The following is a 23,958-nucleotide window of genomic DNA, read 5'->3' as shown; positions in this document are numbered from 1 at the left end:
GAGTGTTGTGGCTCCTTTAGAGTAGGTCGGGATTGTTGGAGGGACTCTACCATAGAGCGCTTGATAAGGTGACATTTTGAGACCACTATGGAAACCAGTGTTGTAAGAGAGCTCCGCCCAAGTGAGGAAATCGACCCAGGTGGTAGGTTGGTCATGAGTGAAGGCCCGAAGGTATTGTTCCAAATTCATTTTACTACTTCCGATTGGCCATCGGTTTTGGGGGTGATAGGTCGTGCTGTGTGTCGCGAGTAGTGCCACCGAGTTCAAAACAACTTTTTCCGATTGGCTTACAAACACCGGTCTCACGTCGGAGATGATAGTACTTGGAAAACCATGATGCTTGATCACAGTGTTGGCAAACATCTCAGCCACTTTGGTAGCCGTAAACTGAGTGGGGAGCGCTGCGAAATGTGCCGACTTTGAAAGGCGATCGACGACCACCATGATGGCGGTACACCGCCTGACGGCGAAGGCCGACAATGAAATCCATTGTTACCTCATCCCAAACCATCGAAGGAATAGGCAGTGGTTGGATTAATCCGGCTGGTGCTTGCGTCGTAAATTTGATTTGTTGGCACGTCACGCACTTTGACACATAGTCCTCCACGTCTCTCCGCATGTATGGCCAATAGAAATGGGATGATAGTCGGACCAAAGTACGCTTGACGCCCGCATGTCCAGCCAGTGGTGTATCATGGAATTCACGAAGTAACGCTTCGCGAAGAGAAGATTGCGGACTGATATAATATCTATTACGAAAGAAAAGAATCCCATTCCGAAATGCGTAGCGTACCGATAATTGCCCTTCCGTGGAATTGACGGTGCGGTCTTTGAGATCAAGGAATTCAGAATTCTCTCGCGAAGGACCTCCATGAACTCGTGAATAGGTTGGTCAGCTAACTCGATGCAATGGAACCGTCGACTAGTGGAGGTCTCTCGTAGGCTCCCTCGCAGCATTCGGGAAAATGCGTCTGCTGCCAGATTGGCTCGTCCCGGTTTATACTCTATTTGAAAGTGGTAACCAAGTAGCTTCTGAATGTATCGTTGTTGCTCGGTGTTTGAATCACTTCTGCATGCAGCTTCTTTGATGCTTCGATGGTCGGGATTCGAATGATAAAAATAGCCTAAGAGGTATTGACGCCATTTTCGGACGACTGAGAGATGGCATAGAGTTCCTTGAGGTATGTCGAGGATATGCGCATGCGGGGACTTAGCTCTGCATCGAAATAAGCAATTGGTTGTCCCGTTTGCATGAGCACCGCCCTCAACGCCTGTGTTTGAAGCATCGGTCTCGATGACGAAAGTCTCTCGGAAATCGGGTAACCTGAGAACCGGTGCTGTCACCATGGCCCTCTTGAGAGTTTCAAAGGCTGCAGTAGCACAGTGCGACCACTTGAATCCATCTTTACATAGGAGATCCGTGAGTGGTGCTGTAATAGTGGCATAGTCACGGATGAATCGCCGATAATATCCTGTAAGGCCAAGGAATCCTCGTAGCTGTTTCTGAGACGTTGGAAGGGGCCAGTGTAACATAGAGTTTATCTTCTCTGGATCTGCTCGCACGCTTGATGGTGAAACAAGATGCCCCAAGTATTCGATTGTCTCTTGGCAGAAAGAACACTTCGAGAGCTTGATGAAGAAATTCTGTGAGTGAAGGCAAGCTAATACTTGTTCGAGATGTAAGCTGTGGTCCTCCATTGTTGCACTATAAACTAGTATATCATCGAAGAAAACAATGACGAAGCGACATAGATAAGCGGAGAGGGCTTGATTCATGGCAGCCTGAAATGTAGAAGTGGCATTAGTTAAACCAAAAGGCATAACTAAAAATTCGAAATGACCTTCATAAGTCCGAAACGCCGTCTTGTATATATCTCGAGAGTTCATCCGAATTTGGTGGTAACCAGCGCGTAAATCCAGCTTACTAAACACCCTCGCCCCGCCGAGCTCGTCGAGTAACTCATCAATGGTAGGAATCGGGAAACTTGTCCTTGATAGTCACGGCGTTGAGAGCTCGATAGTCCACGCAGAAACGGAAAGTTCCATCCTTCTTCTTCACCAGTAGAACTGGGGAAGAGAACGGCTACTGATCGGGTCTCGATGATGCCTTGTTCCAACATCTCACGCACCATTCGGCTCCATCTCATTCTTTTTGGAAATGAGGATAACGATAGGGTCGCGACATTCACCGCTTCGCATCCCGGCCGAGGTGTATTTGGTGATCGACTGGCTCGATGCGGAGGAAGTCGAGTGGGTGGTTCAAACATGGATTTGTAGTTCTCAAAGACTCGAGACACCACCGGAGGCAATCGGCTTTGCAATGTCAAGATAGACTGAAGCCTCCGTGCTGACCCCTGTATGTGACGCTTGTAGGGGAATTTCGTGGAGCTCAAACAGGCTGAAGTATTTGGTCCTCTGAATCAGGCCTTGTAGTTGATGGAAGGATATGGGTCGAGGTGACTCGCAAAGACATCACCATGAAGGATCACGTAGATGCCCCGCCACGGAATTCCATCGACGGTTCGTGAGTAATCATGGGTGACCTTCCCTAGCATTTGCAGCCATTGGATACCTAGAACCAAGTCCGGTCCTTCAATGGGAAGGACATAGAGATCCACCGAAAATGGGAGGCCCTGCATTTGCAACATGACCGAGAGGCAATAATAAGAGCATACTAGGTAGTCGCCATTACCTACGACACTCGGAAAGGTGGAATGGTTTGAATGGGAAGTCTCAACGCCTCGGTGATGGTGGGTTTGATGAAGTTGTGGGTACTCCCCGCTATCAATGAGAACCGTAATATTTCCCGGCTATCTCACCTCGCAATCGGAGAGATCGGGGTTCTCGGCCCGCCGAGTGTTCAAACTGGAGATGTCACCTGTGACGAGCTCGGCCTCAAGTGTGGATTGTTCTTCAACCTCTTCCTCCTTGGGTTCCATAGATTCATCATCATCTACTCCTAGAAGCAGGAAGAACTTGCTCCTCCCAACGATGACCGGGGCCAAACTTTTTGGTCACAATTGAAGCTGAGCCCTTTTGCTCGACGGTCACGAGATTTCGGTTGGGGAAAGGCGTCGGATGGGTAACTGGGGTGGTGAGGTATGAGGTGTTAATTTTTGAGGTGGGCCTGGGGTCTGGGTGATTGGAGGTAATGCTAGTAGGGGAACAGGTTGGGTTCTAGCAGGAGCTTGTAATGGTGGTGGGTGTTTTACTGGTAGAGGTGTGGCCGTGGTTTGTCGGGGTGACCATTTAATCCAAGATCGTGAATCGTTCTTGGTCTCCTCCGCGCGAGCTTCATATGCGCGAGCAAGCTCAAAAGTCTCCATTAGGGTGGACGGCCGAGATAACCTCAATTCCCTGCTTAACTCGGAGCGCAACCCGGTGATGAAGAAGGAAATTAACAAGGGTTCAGGTATCCCATAGGCTTTGTTCATCAGAGCTTCAAATTCTGATTGGAATTCCGCCACCGTGCCAACCTGCTTAAGTTTGGATAGATTTCCTTGGTAGTCTTCGAACTTTGATGGACCAAACCGTTTCTGGATGTGTAGTAAAAACGTTGGCCAGGTAGTGATGAGGTTGTTAGCCTTCATCCATTGAAACCAATCGGATGCTGGTCCCTCCATGAGAAATGATGCTAGGCGCAGACGAAGAGTCGCTGGGGTGTTATGAAGGCTGAAATATTCCTCAACTCGAAAGCACCATGTAGTTGGGTCGCTACCGTCAAACTTTGGAATGTCCACCTTCAGAGCACGGAGATATGGAGTAAAATCTGATCCGCCAATCGTCGGTTCACCTGACTGCACCGGAGTAGACGGACTAAGCATCGGGTCCATTTGTTCCGTGCTGCCCAGAAACCGGTCGCAAGATTGTCCATACGCCTCTACTTGTTGCACATATTGCTTGAGAGATTGGAAATCCACCGCCCGACTTTTGTAGTTGCGCTTTGAATGGTCTTCAAAACCGCGAGCACATCTTGGTCCGCCATGGTTTGTGCCCCGATCTTCTCTCAACGAAAGCACCAATTGATACGACCCGATCCCAGTCGTACCAAATCAACACCGTTCGAGTCGGTGAAAGCTCCGGGAACAATGGTTAGGAGAGGATATAGGAGGAGAAGTGAAGATTCTCAGGGTTTCATTTCTTCATTCACTGCCTTTTTACATATCTCCAACCTAGCTTATATCCCCAAAATAAAAATACAGAGACCCTGCATATATTCCCAAACAAGCTAAAACGACAGAGAACAAAAGTCGTAGCAACATCAAACCCAAGAACTTCTTTTCTCGACAACATCGCATAGCATACCATGCTCCCACTATCCCCTGTCTGTTCTGTGATCACTCCACGTAGTCCACGAGCCAAGCTGGTCGTGCCTTGGTCCGAGTCCGCTTTTTTCGCTCGAAACTTCTTCCGTGACGCCTTGAGTTGGTTCCACCACACCTGACAACATCGGCTGAGTCGTATCAGTTTCACATACTCACACTACCAATGTTGGGTTGGTGCATCTCAAACCGCTAAAGAATCTGAGGCCACTATCATTTGAGCCATGCAAACTGATTGTAATCGAGCTAAAGAAGGTCCAAGTGATAATGTCATGGTGATGTTATTTGAACTAATATTTGTAGTCCCACTTGAAGCAGTGGCAAGATTGTCGGTGCCGAAATGTTCAAAGGCAATCTGCTGCTCAATCAAAGGAGAGGAATGATTAGAGACACACATGCAAATATGTTTAAGAAGAAAATGAAATTGCATGTAATATACCCACGTGCATGATTCAGTAAAAAAATATAAGAAGTCTCATCATGCACATGAGAATAAATAAATGGTATGTATGGATATAATAATAATAATAATAATAATAATAATAATAATAATAATAATAATAATAATAATAAAACCCAAGCATTTTGCATGAATTATCACAAAGGCTCAGGAAGGCAAAGCTAATGTCGGATGATGATATGCATGGCATAAAATTGATTAGCAATACGGTGGATGGTGCTTATGTAGTAACGAGTACGAAGTGGATTTTCTGGCCTCCAAGCTTTGATATTAACTTGATACAGAGTAATTTATAAGCCATGAAAATTGTGGTTGGTCAATGAAAACTTGTTTTGCACCATAGTTATTTGTCATGGAAAGCTAAAACCTGTGCAGATATGTCAAGCTTTACAGAGCAATCCTAATAAAGACCGACGTTGAGAGATATGAAGACACTTGTTTTGGAGTCAACCTTGTGCTTAAAGTGAAACATTTCTTTTTTAAGTATGCAAACAATCATATAAAAAATCCAAACCTGGCATTATCAACTAGCTAGTCTCTTGTTTGAAGCATTGATGAACTTCCACAAGGCCAAGTCCAAGGGAAACTTTATGTAACTTGTAAAGAATGATATAAAATATTTATGTTACAATGGCATGAGTTACAGAAGCTGCTAGCATATTATTATGCAAGATTGAATTACAAAATGACAAGAAGACTAATTTTGCCATATATTAAATATCATTCAAGGAGAAATGGACCTTACCCATGTGCATGAAAATTTACAAAGAATACGTGAAAGAAGGCTTAATTATCCATTTCATTAAGTGAGGCCTCCATTGATGGTTGCATGTAATGGACATGGTGGGCCATAAAAAATATAATAATTATTAATGGCTGAACCCATGCAAAATATATATATATATATATATGCACGATCATGTACCCAAAAGCCCGGACCATCATACACATAAACATAAGAAATGATGAGATGCATGTAATGGCATGCATGTACATATATATACTTGTGCACTTTTCATGGAAATGAATAAAATGTGAAAGTGAAGACTAGGTTGATGGTTATGATCACAAAAAACAATATATATATATATATGCATGGCATGTATGGCTTTAGACAGTTATTGATGCAAGCATTGTTCGAATGTTTGAAGCTATGAATTGAATCAAGGAACATGGGACCCACCATTGCCTATGTATGTATGTATGTGAAAGGAAATAAAATGAAATAAAAAAAAAAAAGCATGAAAATGAGGGGCATGTTATTGTGCATGCATGTGCACGTGAAATAAAGAGAAGAATTTAAAAGTGGGCTCCACCATGATGCACATGGGATAAGCATGGATTAATATATATATATATATTTTGAGAAATGATGTTCATTTGAGGATGCATGAACCGGTTGACTCTTTCATTATATTCATGGACTACATTTAATGTTGCACATGCATTGCAACTTTGAAGCTTACCAAATTTAGACCCAAATTAAGATTGGAGTTATGTAAAATGGATGCATCAATCTAATGCGGTGAATTCATTCCAAAGCAATGACAAGACACAAGCAGCAATGGCAGGAAACTTATCTCGAGACAGCGGCAATTTCTAATGAGATATATCTTTTATAGCGATAACGAGGCATGGAACGCAATGACAAGACACCAGGGTGTGTATTTTCGATCCCACAATCACCTAGCTCACTATCCCCTCCTCCTCGCCTCTCTCCCCCTCCCGTGTGATATGAAGATGACGTGAATTTAGTTTGTTCAGCTTTAATGAGATGTTTTCAAGTGAAGATTGGGGTCACTGTTTCTCTAAAGTGGCTAAGAGAAGTGGAGGGTCATTGGCTTAGGTGGAAGTTAGTTAAGCTAGTCAGCAATTCATAAGCTCAGTTGGATGGTGGTTAGCCTATGTGGAAGGCAGTTGGTCTAGTAAGCAGCTAATTGTTAGAGAAGAGATGTATGAAGTTTTGGTAATGAAAAGACATGATGCATGAATTGGTAGGTGTTTTGAAGTTCTGAAATTCTGAAATTCTGGTTCTTTCTCTTTCTCTTTTCTTTTGTTTTCTTGTGCTTCTTTAAAATCTTCTTGTTCTCGAACTCCTCTAATATCATTAATATTAGAGAGTGATCTTGTCTATCTTCCATCGTGACTAATGGCAAGAAACTAGACTTCTAAGAATTTGAGAATCTCATCAAGGAGTCAAATGAAAGGCACAATAAAGCAATGGTAGAAATGAGGGAACACAATGCTAAAGCTTTGGAGGAGCTGATGATGTTGATAGCTGGGATAGCTATTCAATCTTCAAAGCTACCTGCTTTTCTTAACAGCGGGTACCTAATGGTGGTGCAAGGATTTTAAGTCCTAGTTTGGGATATAATGGTACCATCCAAGTTGGAATTCATTAAGGGTTGATGGGATGAAGATGAAATGAATGGTTGTATAAGGCCGAACAATTCTTTAACATTGATCACACCATGGAGGGGGCTAAATTTAAGCTGTTATTAATTCATTTTAATGGGAACACTATTAAATACTTTCAATCTTTTTTGAAAACAAGAGAAGGAGAAAGAGGGAGATTATTGCTTTGGAGTGATTTTGTTGAAGCTTTGATGTCAAGATTTGTGGAGCAAATGTTTGAAGATCCAATTATTGAGCTAATGAAGCAGAAACATGATGAGTTCTCTTCGCCTAGAAGAATTTTGATTTGAGATTGAGTAAGACCAAACTGAATGAAACTCAAACAATTAGCCATTTCTTGAGGGGGTTTTAAGAGAAGAGATCAAGATGTCTATAAGATTATTCAATCCTATAACCTTACAATCAACTTATTCTCTGGCTAAGGTACATGAGTATTATGGTCCAAGAAAGCTTTCTTGGACCAAGAATGGGAGATCTTGTGCTTATGTAGGTAATTCTCAGTTGAAGGGAATCGCAAGAATAGTCCTTAATTCCAATCTTGCTCCTAATCATTTAAAAGGAGGGGTTCTAGCTTTGCCTAGCACTAGGAATGTGAATTCCTTTGTTAAACCTACAAGGAGATTGACAGGAAAAGAGTTGGATGAGAGGCGATAGAAAAGCCTTTGTTTTAGTGTGAGCAAAAATTTGTGCCAGATCACAAGTGCAATAGGAGGCAGTCAAATATGGTAACAATTGTGAATGATGAGCAAGAAGAGTTTTAACAGTCTAGTGAGGTGAATATTGTTAAAGAACTTGGTGAAGAGGAACAAGTGACACCCTAGTTATTATTACATGCTTTGACTGGAGCGTACAATCATCAAACAATGTGAGTAAAAGGGAGTAGGGAAACTATAACTTTGTTCTTGTTAGTTGATTCTGGAAGCTCACACAATTTTCTAGATAAGAAAGTGGTTAAAGAATTAGGCTATAAAATGGAATCAATTCCTACCTTGATGATGGCGGTAGTGAATGGCAATGAAATAATATGTGAGGAGATTTGTAGAAAACTTTTGATGGGGAATATTGGGGTATCAATTCCAAGCAGATTTCTTCATTTTACCACTAGATATATTTACAACTTGATTTACAAATACAATAGCTTAATTACTGAGCTAGTAGACAGTGTCGAATTTCAAGCAGTTGCATATGAGATTTGAGTTAGTCAACAGGAGTTTTTGATACAAGGAGAAGGTGATCAAAGTCTGAGGATGGTTAGTAAAGAGAACATGCAGAAATTATTCCGCAAGAATACTCATTTAACTTAGTGTTATACATTGAATTTGCAGTCGAAAAATACTAAAGCAGTAGGAAAATCTGTGAGTGAACAATTAGAAATAGTTACTACCAATTTACCTCCTCAAATTACTGTAGTTTTTCACTAGTATGCAGGCATCTTTTGGGAGCCCAAGGGAATTCCGCCTCATAGAATGTTGTTTGATCACAAGATTTTGCTTAAATAGGGTGCTAAACCTGTGTCTTTGAGATTATACAGATACAGTGCACTGCAAAAAATGACATAATTGAAAAGTTAACACTAGAATTATTAGATTCTGAAGTGATACATGCGAGCACTTTATACCTTTCTCTACCCCTGTGGTATTGGCGATGGAAAAGGCCAATATATGGACAATGTGTATAGATTACAGGGGCTTGAATAGTGTCACAATTAAAGACAAGTTTCCAATAGCAGTTATCAAAGAACTGTTAGAAGAACTGAATGGAGCTATAATATTTTCCAAGTTAGACTTGAGGTTTGGGTATCACCAAGTTAGAATGGACCCTAGTGATGTACTAAAAACTGCATTTATAACTCATGTGGACTATTTTGAGTATTTGGTAATGCCTTTTGGACTTGTAAATGCTTCCTCAACTTTCCAGCACATCATCACGAACAAGATTTTCAAGCCTTTCCTAAGAAAAATTGTCCTAGTATTTTTTGATGTCATATACTAATATATAGAGCAAGTAAAGAAGCACATACTGAGCATTTAAATGAGGTATTCAAGTTGTTACACCAACATACCTTGGTTGTTAAATTGAACAAAAGTAGCTTTGCTACAAAACTTTGCAGTATTTGGGACATGTAATTTCTCATAATGGAGTAGCAGCAGATCTTGCACAAATTAAAAGAATTCAGGAGTACCCCACACCAGAAACAGTGAAACAAATATGGGGATTTATTGGCTTATCTGAATACAATGGCAGGTTTATTACAAACTATGCATAGGTAAGTAAAGCTTTGAACTCATTGTTGAAGAAGAATGTTAAATTTTCTTGGACACCAAATGCTCAACTAGCTTTTAAAGCTTTTATGAAAGCATTGACTACATCTCCTGTCTTGGCTTTTACCAGATTTCAATCAAGAATTTGTCATAGAGACAAATGCATCTAACATGGAAATTGGTGCGATGCTCACATAGAAGGGACACCCAATTGCTTATATAAGCAAATCCTCTCTGTAAAACATTGGTCAATATCAGTTTATGACAAGGAATTATTTGCTATATTTTTTTGTTGTTAAAAAGTGGCATCAATACCTAGTGGGAAAGCACTCATAATTAGAACTGATCATAAACTATTAAAAAATTTTTTTATCAAAGAGTCACAACTCCCAGCCAATTTACTTGGTTAGCCAAACCCATGGCCTATGACTATGAGATATTGTATAAGCATGGAAAATTAAATGTAGTTGTTGATGCTTTATCAAGAGTTGATTCTACTGGGGTAGTGATACAAACAATATCTAGTTTTCAGCAGAATTGATGAGCAAAATTCAAACTTGGGAAATGATGTGTAGTTAAAACTTAAGGTACAACAGCTACAACAAGGGAATTCTGTAAGGAACTGCTCATGGATAAATCAAAAACTCATGAGAAAGGGAAAATTGGTTGTTGTCAATGACAATAAACTAAGAAGGGAATTGTTGTAATATTTCTAAGATAATGCAATGGGGGTCTCTCAGGAATAAATGCAACTTATATGAAACTGTCTACAGTATTATATTGGAAACACATGTGGAAACATGTAAGAGAATTTATGAGACAATGTACTGTCTGTCAAAAGTGCAAACCAGAATTGGTGGCTTCTCTTAGGTAGGGGTGTATTTGAGCCGAGCCGTTCGTGAGCGGCTCGGTGTTCGGCTCAATAAGGGCTCGTTCATGTTCAGCTCATATTATAAACGAGCCAAGCTTGAACATCATTTTCAAGCTCGATTAATAAACGAGCCAAGCTTGAGCAGCTGAAAGCTCGGCTCATTTTGGCTCGCTAACACAGCTCATGAACAAGCTTGTTTATAAGCTCGGTTGTGAGCCCGTTTATATATATATGTATGTATGTATATGTATATTAAGGTGTATATGTGACTATGTTGTTGTTGTCAATTTGAGTCACACATATAAGGCTCTAAACTACTATTCAAAGGCTTAGCTCATTAAAAAACTTAGGTCAGCTAGTTCATAAAGTTAAATGAGCTTCTAAGACAAACGAGCCAAGCTTGATCATTACCAAGTTCGGCTAATTAAATCTTGTGAACTACTCCTTTATTGTATTATTAAAAGCTCGTTTATAATATCATTTACAATTTTATTTGTAACAATCATTAATATAATCATTTATATTGTCATGAACAAGCTTATTTACTGGATCATTAATAATATAACAAAAAAATATATTTATAGATAGTTGCATCACAATGTTTATTTTGTTATTATTGTAATTATTTGTTAACTTATTTAATGAACATTTTAACAACCTTGAACTCAAACCTTAATGATTCCATAAACAAGCTTAAATTATTCTTTTACTAAAATAATAATCAAACTCAAATCGAGTTGAGTCACACTTGATAATGATTCATTAAATAAACTTTAAATGATACTTTACCATACAAAAAAATAGTTAAGCCTTTAATCAATCTAACGAGCCAAATCTAAACTTCGAATTTTCTTAACAAGTTGAGCTCGAAATAAGCTCGGTTAAAATAGCAATGAACCAAGCTTGAATATGAAAAATGAAGCTCGAAGAAAGCTCGGCTCGAGCTCAAACTTGATTAAATAGTAACGAGCCAAGCTTGAACAAGGCAAAGCTCGGCTCATTTACAGCCCTACTCCTGGGCTTGTACAGTCTCTACTGATTCCACAATCCATTATTTCTGACATCACAATGGATTTTATTGAAGGTTTACCAAAATCAAATGGAAAATCTACAATATTGGTGGTAGTGATCGATACCCAATTACATAGATTTTCAGCTATAATCATAAGTGATCGATACCCAATTTTTATGAGCAAGTTTTGGCAGTAGATTTTCAAATTACAGGGTGTGGATCTCAAACACTCGTCAACTTATCATCCACAAACACAGAAAAATGAAAGTGTTGAACAGGTGCTTAGAAACTTATCTGAACTATATGACTTGGAATTCACCTAAATGTTGTAGTTTATGGATATCTCTTGCTAAGTTTTGGTATAATACCAGATTCCATACAACTATCAAAATAACTCCATTTCAGGCAGTCTTTGGCATTCCACCCCAATTACACTTGCCTTATATTCTAAAAGACTCATCAGTAGAAGTTGAAGATAAGACATTATAGGATAGAGAGGTAGTGATCCAATTTCTTAAGAATTCAATCTCCAAAGCTCAACAGAGAATGATTACTCAAGGAAATAAGCACAAAACTGATAGGAATTTTCATAATGGAGACATGGTTTATTTGATATTGCAGCCATACAATTTCCAAAGTTGCAAGCAGAGTACTTTGGGCCTTATAAAATTGTAGATAAGATTATTTCTTGTGCATACAAGCTTAGATTTACCTCCAACAAATTTATCCTATTTTCCATGTATGACAACTAAAAACTGCACTGATTTTAGGACAAGTAGCCACAACCTTACCACCTGCTGATTACCCAACTTTAGAGTTAAAAGCTGTGGCTATTCTTGAGCAACGCACAATCATAAGAAGAAACAAGGCGGTTGTTCAATGGCTCATACATTGGTCGAATTCTTCTCCAATTGCTGCGACATGGGAATGGGAAGAATAACTACAAATTAGGTTTCCTGAATTTCCTTGAGGATAAGGAAATTTGTAAGAAGGGAGAGATGATATGGTAATGATTAGAGCTGTCAAAACGGGCCTAACACGTCGGGCCTGCCCGCCCCACCAACAAAAATTGGTGGGTTGGGCTGGCCTTTTATAGGCCCATTTGGAAACGGGCCTAAATGAATCAACTCGTTTGGGTTATGGTTCTTGGCAGGGCGGGGCGGTCTTTTGACGGGCTGGCCCGCCCCTTTAATTAATAAAAAAAAAATTTTAAAAATCTTTCTCTCATTCATCTGATCATCTCACGATTCCCACTCTCACTCAAGTCTCAAGAAGACAAAACCCTAACACCTCCACCGTCCAAATGCTTCAAATGCCATCTCCAACGATGACTCTGACTCCGGCATTGACTCCAACTCCGACCCCTTCATTCCTTTGATTTGAGAAAAACAAGGGTTTAATTTCTCAACAACTCCTCCTAGCCTTCCCACTTCGACAGCCTCTTGGCCTCTGACCTACTTCAGGTGCGGCTGATTTTTAAGCTATTTCAGCTTTGAAATGGAGAGGATTAGGTGTTGATGATGATTTTTAAGCATGAAACGAAGAGTTAATCTCATTTCTATGCAGGTTGTGCAGCATATCTTGCATTATATGTGAGATATGTTGGTATTTTTTATTATACCTTTATTTTTATGTGTGCTATACTATTCTTCTTTTGATTAGTTTTAGTCTTAGGTATGAAAACTTTTTCTTAACACTGATGTTCTTCTTCTTAGTGTTGTTGTGTGGAGTTATGGTGTGTGTCACTGTGTGGGAGGGTTTATATATATAGATTTGAGATATATATATATATAGAGAGAGAGAGAGAGAGAGAGAGAGAGAGAGAGAGAGAGAGAGGTTTTGAGTTTGATTATTAGAGCTAGTTGTTACTTTAATAGGACCTGGATATTTAATATTGATGTTTGATGATAAGGTTATATTATTTGAAAAAAGAAGTAGGATTAATTTGGGAATAATATTGATTTGGATTGGTTGAGTTTTGTATTTTTTTTTTAAGTCTGGTTTAATTTTATTGAATTATATGATGATAGATTTTGAGTGGACTTTGAGTTGGATTTTATGATTTTAATTTCAAAAGGATTGATTTTTTGGTTTTAGATTGAGTCAAATTAGATTAGATTTGTTTGATTTGGATTCAAGTCATTGTTAAAAAATAAATATAAATAATGAGGGTGATTTTTAATTTTTTATGGGAAAATTCGCATAGACAACTCCATAAAAAGTATATTTTCATTAACCCCGAAAACACAACATATATTTTTTATGTGATTAGAGTCGATTGAAAGTTTGGAAGTCTTTATATATATATTACTGCACATGAAAATATTGATGTTTCCCGGATCTACATGTGTAAATATGATTTTTTTATGAGGGTTTATATATAAAAACACACTTTATAACAAAAATTTAAATTAATCCTGATAAAATAAAATACAATAAATTTAAGCTCAATATATCCTACGTAAGATTCAAATCCTCAGAAAGAACAGTATGAAAAGAACTCACTGTTTCATCCAAATGACTAAAACATAGACCCTCATGACAAAGGACATCAATTACCTGATTTATCAGTTTTAGTCTATTATGCCTATGCATGTGCTATAATATTCTTCTTTTGATTAGTTTTAGTCTTAGGTAAACATGAAAACTTTTTCTTAACATTGATGTTCTTTTCTTGTTCTAGAGACATGCATATTATAATTTGACAGTGAATTATATATATTGGTCTAGTGAATTGACTAATCAAATGGAGTGAAGAGAAGAAATAAGTGTAGTATTATAATAAAGTTGGCAAATATCAAGTGGAATAAGTAAGGCAATTAGTGTATCTACTTCCCAGTTGCATAGAATCATGCACATGAATGGCCGATGAGGTGGGGGAATGAGAATAAAACACTAGTTTAGTCTTCCTTCGATGTATGAATTTATGTAATAGCATGTAATGTTGTATGGGACAATTTCTTGGATGTTCTCAGCAGGAATTTTGAAATGATATAGACTTTGCATGTAATGTAGACTTTGCCTTGTAATTTAATTTTCTTTTGTTTCATTTTATTTTACAGTTGCTCTTGTACTTTATGTTGTTCTTTCATGAATTATTGCTTGTTTACAGGGATTAGTTTGACTTCCTTGAGTATATTGTTGAATATATATATATATATATATATTAACTATTAGCATAATCCAATCATTTTTTTGAATTAATTATATCTTGTCATGTATGATATTTCTTATATTTTTCATACACATTTGCGGAATAAATAAAAATCATGGAATCCTCATCTTTAAATCAAAGTGTTAACTTAGATGAAGAACATTTGGAAAGCACTAAATCTAGTAAGGATACAACTAAAAAGGCGAAAGAATTTTCTGATGTTTGGAATTTTTTTATAAAGAAGGGGTTGGATCAAGATGGCATACAAATAGCAGAATGAAAGGGATGTAAGAAAGAATATAAATATGGTGGTAAAAAGTATGAGACTTCTTCATTGAGATGTCACAAGAATAACTGCAAAATGATTAAATTAAATGATGTGGGACACATGTTTTTTGATCATGAAGGGAAGATAAGGTCTAAGAAAGTAGATTAAAAAATTGACATGACTTATTAGCTGCTGTAGTTATAAAACATGATTTGTCATTTTCATATGTTGAATATGATGGCATTAGAGCTTGGATAAAATATGTAAATCCCGATGGGTAATATTCAGAACAGAATTTGCTTAACTTCAGATGTGTGGACTGCATGCACTAGTGAGGGCTACATTTGCTTGACGGGACATTTTGTTGATGAAAATTGTAAATTGAATAGTAAAATTCTGAACTTTGCTAAATTGCCTCCTCCACACTCAGGAGTTGAATTGGCTGCAAAGATATTTGCATTTTTGAAAGAATGGGGAATTGAGGAAAAAGTGTTTTCTTTGACATTGGATAATGCATCTAGCAATGACAATATGCTAGATATTTTGAAAGAACAACTGTCTTTGCATGATGGTTTGTTATGTGGTGGAGAATTTTTTTCATATTCATTGTTTAGCTCACATTTTGAATCTCATTGTGCAAGAAGGTTTGAAAGTAGCTCATGATGCTTTGCATAAAATCAGAGAATCTGTCAAATATGTTAAGGGTTCATAAAGTAGAATGAAAAAATTTGAAGAATGTGTGGGAGCAGTTGGCAACATTGACACCAGTATTGGCTTGCGATTAGATGTATCCACCCATTGGAATTCGATATATTTGATGTTGGATAGTGTTATTAAATATAAAAGGGCGTCGCTTTTCTTCAATTGAATGATAGAAATTATAAGTATTGTCCTTCAAATGAAGAATGGAAAAGAGGAGAGAAAATATATGAGTTCTTGGAGCCATTTTATGACACTACTAACTTGATCTCGGGATCTTCTTATCCTACATCAAACTTGTATTTTATGCAAGTTTGGAAGATTGAAGTTTTATTAAAAGAAAACTTGTCAAGTGAAGATGTGGTGATTAGTGACATGTGTAGAAGGATGAAAGAAAAGTTTGATAAATATTGGAGACAGTTCTTCACAACCACAATTTTCTTCTATCATTACACCTACATCTACACAAGGTGGTGGAGGAATTAAAAGTAAAGGCAAAATAATCTTTGATGTAAGTATTATAACACTTTCTTTCTTTCTTTTTCTATTTCTTTAATTTGTTTAAATTTTTTTATGATAACATTTTCTAATTATTAAATATAGGAAATTAAAGCATTTGAGAGTCAATCAATTTCAAGTGCGGGGAAATCCCAATTGGATCTTTATTTAGAGGAGACAAAGCTTGAGTTTGCATATTATGAAGATTTGGATGTGTTGAAGTATTGGAAGAATCATAAGGATAGGTTCCCAATTCTTGCATTAATGGCAAGTGATGTCTTTGGTTATCCCAATAACAACTGTTGCATCTTAATTAGCTTTTTCTATTAGTGCTCGTGTGCTCAACAATTATAGAAGTTGTACCCTTCCTGAAAAAGTATGAGCTCTCATTTGCACCCGTAATTGGTTGCATGGTTATAACATTGGTAATTTACAAGTTATTAATTTAAATTGTTTATTTAGTTGAAATCTTGAAATATTTATTTATTTAAAATTTAATTTTTAACTAATTTGTATATTTGGGGTTTTATATGTAGATAATGAAGATTAATCAAATACTAAACCAACTACATCCGGTGAGGGTTCAAACATTTTTGAAGTTATTGATGAAGATAGAATGGAAGGAGGAGATGGAGAAGATGAAAATTTGAATGATTTAATTTAATGGTTGATGAATTTTAAATTTGTAATGAACTTTATTATTATATGTCTTAAGACTTAAGATGGAGAGAGACATAAGTTGGCATGTGGATGGAATTGTTATTGTTTTAAAATTTTTAATGGATGATAATGATGATAAATGTTTTAGGTGATTTATGTAGTATGATGATATTGATATTTTTCTTATATATGGTTGGTGTTGATGGGGGAATTTTTGAATGTTGGGTTAATTGGTTAATGTGGTTGGGTATGTTGTTATTTGCTTATTTTATTATTTTAGGTATGTGATTTATTATAATCTCTTTTGGTTTGATTTAGTTTGTTAAATAAATAAATAAATATATAAAATATATAAATTTTAATTATTTTATATTTTTTGCGTGCCGACCCGCTCAACCGGCCAACCCGCCAAATGGCTGGTTTTGGTGGCCTGCAGGCCGGCCCACCCCGCCAGCCCGTTTTGACAGTACTAGTAATGATGTAAATTTAGTTTGTTCAGCTGTAATGAGATGTTTTCAAGTGAAGAATGTGGGGTTGTAGTTGCTGTGAAGTGGCTGAGAAAAGTTGCGGAGGGTTGTTGGCTTAGGAGGAAGGTAGTTAGGCCAGTTAGCAATATATAAGTTTAGCTGGATGAGAAAAGATGTATTCTCAACTATTGATTTCATTGTTACATAAGGACCCACTTATAAGTTGTAATCCCATCCATTCATTTCTTTTTAAAAGAGAAACACAATGTAATGAAGGGGCATGATGGATGAACTGATTGATATTATGAAGTTATGGTTCTTTTGCTTTTCTTTTGTTTTCTTGTGCTTCTTTTGAATCTTCTTGTTCTTGAATTCCTCTCATTTCACTCCAACTCCCCTTTGTGGAATTCTTGTTGGTCTCTCTGATCTATGTGGAACTTGCATTTTTGTTCATCTTAGGGCACTTGCATATGCGTGCGAAGATGGAATCATCGACACTAAAGAATTGCCGATAAATGTTGGGTACAGCTTTTTGTAGAGGAATGTTGCGGTTTTCCGGTTTTGCAACTGTGAAAATTTCAACGGAAGGCACTGTAGCATTATACTATTCAGTGTACTTTAGTATTGTAATTGTTCATGTGCGGTCCGTCTGCGGACGCACACTTGTCCGCATACCCTTCTGTCGACCCTGTGCGGCTGTATGCGGCCCCACACACACTCCACCCAATAAAGTACTGTAGCAAATTCACTGTATTGTTCACGATATTGTAGCAAAATCACTGTCCACGTGTGGGCCTTGTGCGGCCTAGAATTGCCCGCACATCTCACTGCCGACCCTGTGCGGGCCATATGTGGCTCACATACCTTACAACCAAGCTTTGTAGAGGTTCTTTGAGGCTTCCATTGTCTTCCCAAGCTTTCTATACATCTTCAAACCTTCAAAACAAGCTCAAAACACTACGAAACCCCTCAATTCTTGTTAGAATGAGATGATTAAACATACAACAATGCAAGACAATGATTTCAGCGTGGAGAACCCTTCAAAACAAGGTAAAAACTATGGGACTTCTTAGAGTCTCTTAAATGTGTTTCACTATATCAACTATGGAATGACAAGTGTCTTCTCTAGGTATTACTACTAGAGGAATAACAACAATTCATCAACAAGAGGATTTCATCAACACAATCATCATCTCAAGAATGGATCTACACAACAAACATCAAGAAGAAAATAAAATGAGGAAGCAAACCCTAAAGCCGAGGAGAGCTACTTGCAAGGATCACTCCAACGAATTTGGATGAACTTCAACACCAATTTGCCGATCAACCTCTTGCCCTAGCTCAAATCTCTCTTTCTTCCTTCCACTTTTTTCTTGGTTTCTCTTCTCACTTTTCCCCCCAAAGTGTGTACAATCAAATCTCCTCGATCATACGAATGATTGAAGACTATCATCCAAGCCTCTCTTGTCAATTACTCTTTTGCCCTCCAAAAGTTGACATAGTTTTTTTTAATTATATATATATATATATATTAACTTGGGCCTTGAATCCCAACCATTATTTCATGCACCCACCAAATGGGCTGGACTCAACAAGGAATTGCGAGAGGTTGACGTGGTGCTGCAAGTGACATCCACGTTATGTCCAGAGGTTAGCATGGTAGTGTTCATGTGGATTTGATGTCATGTAAGTATCACGATGTGTATGAGTATGGAAATATGGATGTTTATGTGAATCAGCAAGCAGTGGGGATTAGACAAGTCAAAGAGTAAATGTATCTCTAGATATATTGTGGGTATTTGAATCATTGTTGAAATATCTTCTTGCGTTTTCAATTTTCAAGCTTTTTATTTGTAAACAATATATTTATGTACATGACTTCACATGAGAGAATGATTCCTTAACCATAGCCAAAAAGAGGAAAAATATCATGGTCTAAGGCTAGTTTGACATTTCAAACTTATTTTTACCTTCCCATATGAGGTGTCAATTCTTGTAAATAAACTCTGTACATATTGTAATTTTTAAGAACACCATTTCATTGTTAAGATCTTTATGAAATAAGTCTCATTAGAAAATATTTTCTTAAATATAAAATTTTTTGTGATAGATCTAAAATTGCTACTTCATAAGCTCTATGCAGCAAATTTTACATACTATATCCTTTTGTAGCATTGTATGCTAAATTGTACCCTTCTATTTCTATATCACTTGTTATTTATTTATTTATTTATTTTATTTTTTGTTTTCATATGAGGATGGTGGAAAATGTCAAATATAACAAATTGCAAAAGGGCATCTCATATTTTAGTTAACAAAAAGGCATCCATCAGAACACATTGTACTGGGCTAGAAAACTAAGGCCAAATTGCTTCATGTTCTTTTAAGGTAAAGGAAAAATAAAGAAACAATACTGCCCTTATAATGTAGGCCCTGCGACTCTAAGCATTGAAAAGAAAAGAACCATTGAAGACAAAAAATCAGCAACAGCCTTCTTTAAACCATGGGCATCCATTAGATTCCAAACACTATGTACTCCTTCTGAGACCAAGGAAAACGCTCTCCTCACAGCATTCTGCCTCACCTTCAGAGCTTCGGCATCACCAAGCAGCAAGCTCATAGCTTTCGCAAGCTCCCTCTTCCCTTCGACCTGCATATATCATGAGTGCCACATCAAGACATGGAGAGTTCTCTAGGAATTTTGGAAGTGTGTGTGAGTGTGTGTGTGTGTGTGTGTGCAGTCTACTAAGGAAAAAAAATATTAAGAAAACGATTTTTTTTTTAAATCATATATAGTGATGCATAAAATGATGATTGCAAATATATTGGCATGTTGACTTACATATCCATCTTTAGTTTGCCAATAGAGGCTAATAATTTTAGACATAGAGAAGTCCTGGATCTATCTTTTAGCTTCACTGCTTAATTGAGGCCAAGTAATTACATTTAAGGGTATTCATTTTCAATGCAGAGAAACCTACTGAAAGCCTAGATTTCACAATCTTTCTATCAAATAAGAGGATAATGGAGAAAGGATGGGCATCCTTCTCACCTGTAGTACAGATAAAGAATCCGATTGTAGTAATTTCATCACCATATGAGAGAAATGTCCAACATGAGGACCTGGCATTTAATCAAACATAAACAGCCATTAGACAATACTTGCAAGATAGATGATGCCTAAAAACTATCTGAAGCTTGTAAACGTACTAGATAAAATCACCAACCTGTCAAAACAACACAACCAGCTACAGCAGCCTCAGAAATATTATGACCGCCTAAACTAGGTGCAAAGGAACCCCCAATCACAGCAATTGGAGTTGCTCTCTACATGGACCTTAATTCACCTATATCACATTCACAGTAGATAAATAGAATATTACTTAAAATGACTATCACTTAGAATATAAAAACTAATAATTGAATTCCCAAGATTCCATAAAAATTGGAAAGAATGTCAAGCAAGAACAAAGGATAAAACATCAATAAGGAACCAAGTAACTCATAGAAGACTTAATAGTTACACACTTTAGAAACCAATTTTCAAGGAACCAACAGGATGAAGCATTTTTGAAATAGGAAAAAAACCTACCTAATTTATCAACCACATAGAAACTTGTGCTGGGAAAAATTGTTTCACTTTTAGACCTCAAGGCAACATTAATTCCTTGTCTTTTGAGTTCCTGCAAAAGTTAAGAGGCTCATATGAAAATTCCACGCACAAAAAGCTTACTGATGGCACCGAAGATAACCTACTGAAAACGCCCCATCTTCAAATAAAACAACTAATATTGAGAGACATAATGCATTAAACAAAAGATTAAACAACATCCTTATTCTAGAAATTTACTATATATCTAATAAGTTTGAAAGCATAAAGCAATTAATGTATAGGAAACATTTCATAAGGTTTGCATTCCGAGGAATTGACAATCATTTGATTTATTTCACATATATTTAGAGAAAATTTTTATGGCATAATAAATGTCATGGCCTAGTTTCTAGTAACAATAGAAAATGGACGTCAGCGTAAACCCATAAAAACCCATGAACATAATCTACATGTTACATGAAACATTAGAGACAAAAGCTGTAGTCACCCAATATTGATATAAAAAAGTTCTAAAAACAGTAGTGAATGCATACTAGTATCATCTGTTGTCCATGCTGGGGATGTCGTGGCACAATGATAGTAAGCAAGTCAGGGTACACTCTCATTAGTTCTTCATGGACCCAAAGTACGACTGTAATTGAAACTACAAATAGCTTCAATTTTTAGGAAAAATTACAGTGCCGTGAGTATATATGGACTAATGACCTTATCTTGAATTTTCAAGTATATTGTTTTCCTAGAGCATTCCTGCTAAAGATGACAACAATCTAGGCATAAAAATCCCTATTTCCATATTGAAGCAAAAAATGAAACATAACAAATTTATATGATGTCAAAGCATCTACAGTGAAAAAAAGTTTCCCTTGAGGAATAAAATTAAACCATATGCTAAAAGCTTTGTGCTAATGTGAGCCTTGAACAGATAGAGCAACATAAACTACAAAAGCACATAACACCTCCTTGTTCACACTTGTGTATGGTTCCTTGGTCGCGCACCAGAACAGAGAAACCAACGAAGAGGTTCGAGAACGCCCGGTTCTCAAAGAACGGCAAAAAAAAAAACCCATTATGTGACTGCACCCACTAAATCTGGTGCATTCGTGTCCGTACCATGCACCCATAAGAGAGCATAACCACTAAAGCAAGGTTAAAGGATAATGAATAGTACTATATATAACGTGGATGAAGTTCTTGTAGCTAGGCAATGTGGTACTAAACTTTTAGTGGGAATGTTTTGAAACAAATATGGGCCTAAAGTATATGGGCCCTCTAACACAAGTATGGGGCGCACTAGTTACGGTGGCTTAATGACCCCTAGAGATAAATCCCTCTGCCATGTAACCTTAGAAGGGAGGAAACGTTGTTCCTCCCGCAAAAGACTAAATAGCCTTATATACGAATGTAAGAAGAGTATATATTCACAAACATGACCTTTTCAGAGTACTAACATAGCAAAAAGTTAATGAACTTCACATGTTGAAAGTCTAAGCATGCCATATTTTAAGTCACTGGCAAAATTGATGATATATGGTGAGGCTTGTAGCAGTTGAAATCTGAAAGCCACTGCTGTACTCTGCAAACCCAGAAGAGATAAGTGATAAGGACATGTGAACTTGAGTAGTAAAGCTAGAGAGTTTAGGTAAGTACCAATGGGGCAATTAGTGCTAATTTTGACAGCATAAATGAAATTAACGGTCTCACCAATGGCCTCGACCAATTATTAAAGGATCTTACAGACATTTGGGCATTTACCATGGTCACTGCGATTTTTAAAAGAAAATGCAACATTAGAATTTTAATCCAGTATAGCATAAAACACCAACATCAAAAGGTAATGGTGGTACAACATTTTGACAAGATAACAAGTAGATTATTTATCAAGAAAATTAAAATATTAGGAAGCATAATGTGGAGTGTTTGCACATGGGAAAAAAATGTCCTTGCAAACTATTCCAGTTGAAAATGGGAATAAGTCATAACTCAAGATGAGCCGAAATGTTGTTGTTCAAACATATTAGTGATATGTCAAATAAACAAGCTGTTGTGATTAGTGTGAAAAGGGATGACAGTGATGTCGGTAATCTGCATGCACACACAAGTGCACACACATGTTTGACACAAATCAGATAAAATGAAATCAAGAATCCTTATAGAGGACCATCTCAATAACCTTTGTTTTCATAGCAAGTCTTAGATAAATAATAACAAAATAGTATTAGGATGACTCACTCCTTTTACTGACGTAGAAATGATGAGGTTGGGCCAGAGTTCACTTTCGATAAGAACTAATGCGAGTGGACTCCAGTATCCTAGAAACAAATAAATCACATAGGGAATATCAAGAGGGAAAAACTGCAACCAACGTGAACTTCATCTAATTAAGAAAAATGAGGTAAGAAACCATACGAATGTCAAAGCGTAAGAAAAAAATTAAGTTTAGCGAAAAATTTGCAGAAAGTCATGTATATAAACACATTACTCTGACAACAAGTGTCAACCCAGCTAGGATCAAGATATAGAGGCAATGTCCATAAAAGATCGATACAGATGAAGAAATACATCTAGCGCTTGAATAAGAATCTGACCGACGCCATATACTGTTATGGTAGTTGATGAGATGGCGCCAAGCTTACAAAATTTAAAAGAGCACATGAGAAGGAGCCGTCTTTTCAACTCAGCTGAAGTTTATAATGCCAACGGTGATGATAACATGGCTGGAGAGACAGTGATTAGCTACAGAGGCAAACGAATTAAAAGGAGAAGCTTGCGTTTGGACGAGTTCGTTACAAATGATGACGTGGACCAATGGGAAGGGACGGATTAGAGCAAGATGAATGGGTTTGTCACAGCCAGGTGGAAAGAAATATAAAAAGGGGAAAATGAAGAGAAGTGGGGCATCTGAAGACTGTGGAAAAGGTTTGGGCCCGACTCTGAGTAGAGGTGTTCTCCGGTGAAGTTCCGACGATCTTCCAATGAGTCCTTCGATGATCAGTTCAGGAAGGGAGTTTGCTTCCTAGCTATCTTATAGCTTTTATTAGTGTTAATTTTGTGGAATTTCTCTATTAATTGATTGTTCTAGATGATTGAATGATCTGGAGATAGATCTAAACTCCAAGATTTCTATTAGTGTTGATTGGTGTTAAGCTTTGTTGGTTTCCATTGCTGAAATAAAGTTCTCAGGCAAATCTGAGTTTGAGGTGTTGGATCTTAATTTCTCTGTCTTGGATCACTAGATCCATAACATTTGGTGCTTTTGTT

At 37.3% G+C, this 23,958-nt stretch overlaps 1 pseudogene; it reads right to left on the bottom strand.

The window, feature by feature from the left end:
• Nucleotides 1–4,177: 4,177 nt before the first annotated feature.
• Nucleotides 4,178–22,455, bottom strand: LOC120283758 (annotated as a pseudogene).
• Between the last annotated feature and the right edge of the window lie 1,503 nt (nucleotides 22,456–23,958).

The sequence above is a fragment of the Dioscorea cayenensis genome, chromosome 1, assembly GCF_009730915.1.
Source record: "Dioscorea cayenensis subsp. rotundata cultivar TDr96_F1 chromosome 1, TDr96_F1_v2_PseudoChromosome.rev07_lg8_w22 25.fasta, whole genome shotgun sequence".
Lineage (NCBI taxonomy): Eukaryota > Viridiplantae > Streptophyta > Magnoliopsida > Dioscoreales > Dioscoreaceae > Dioscorea > Dioscorea cayenensis.
This window is presented reverse-complemented; position numbering and strand designations above follow the sequence as displayed.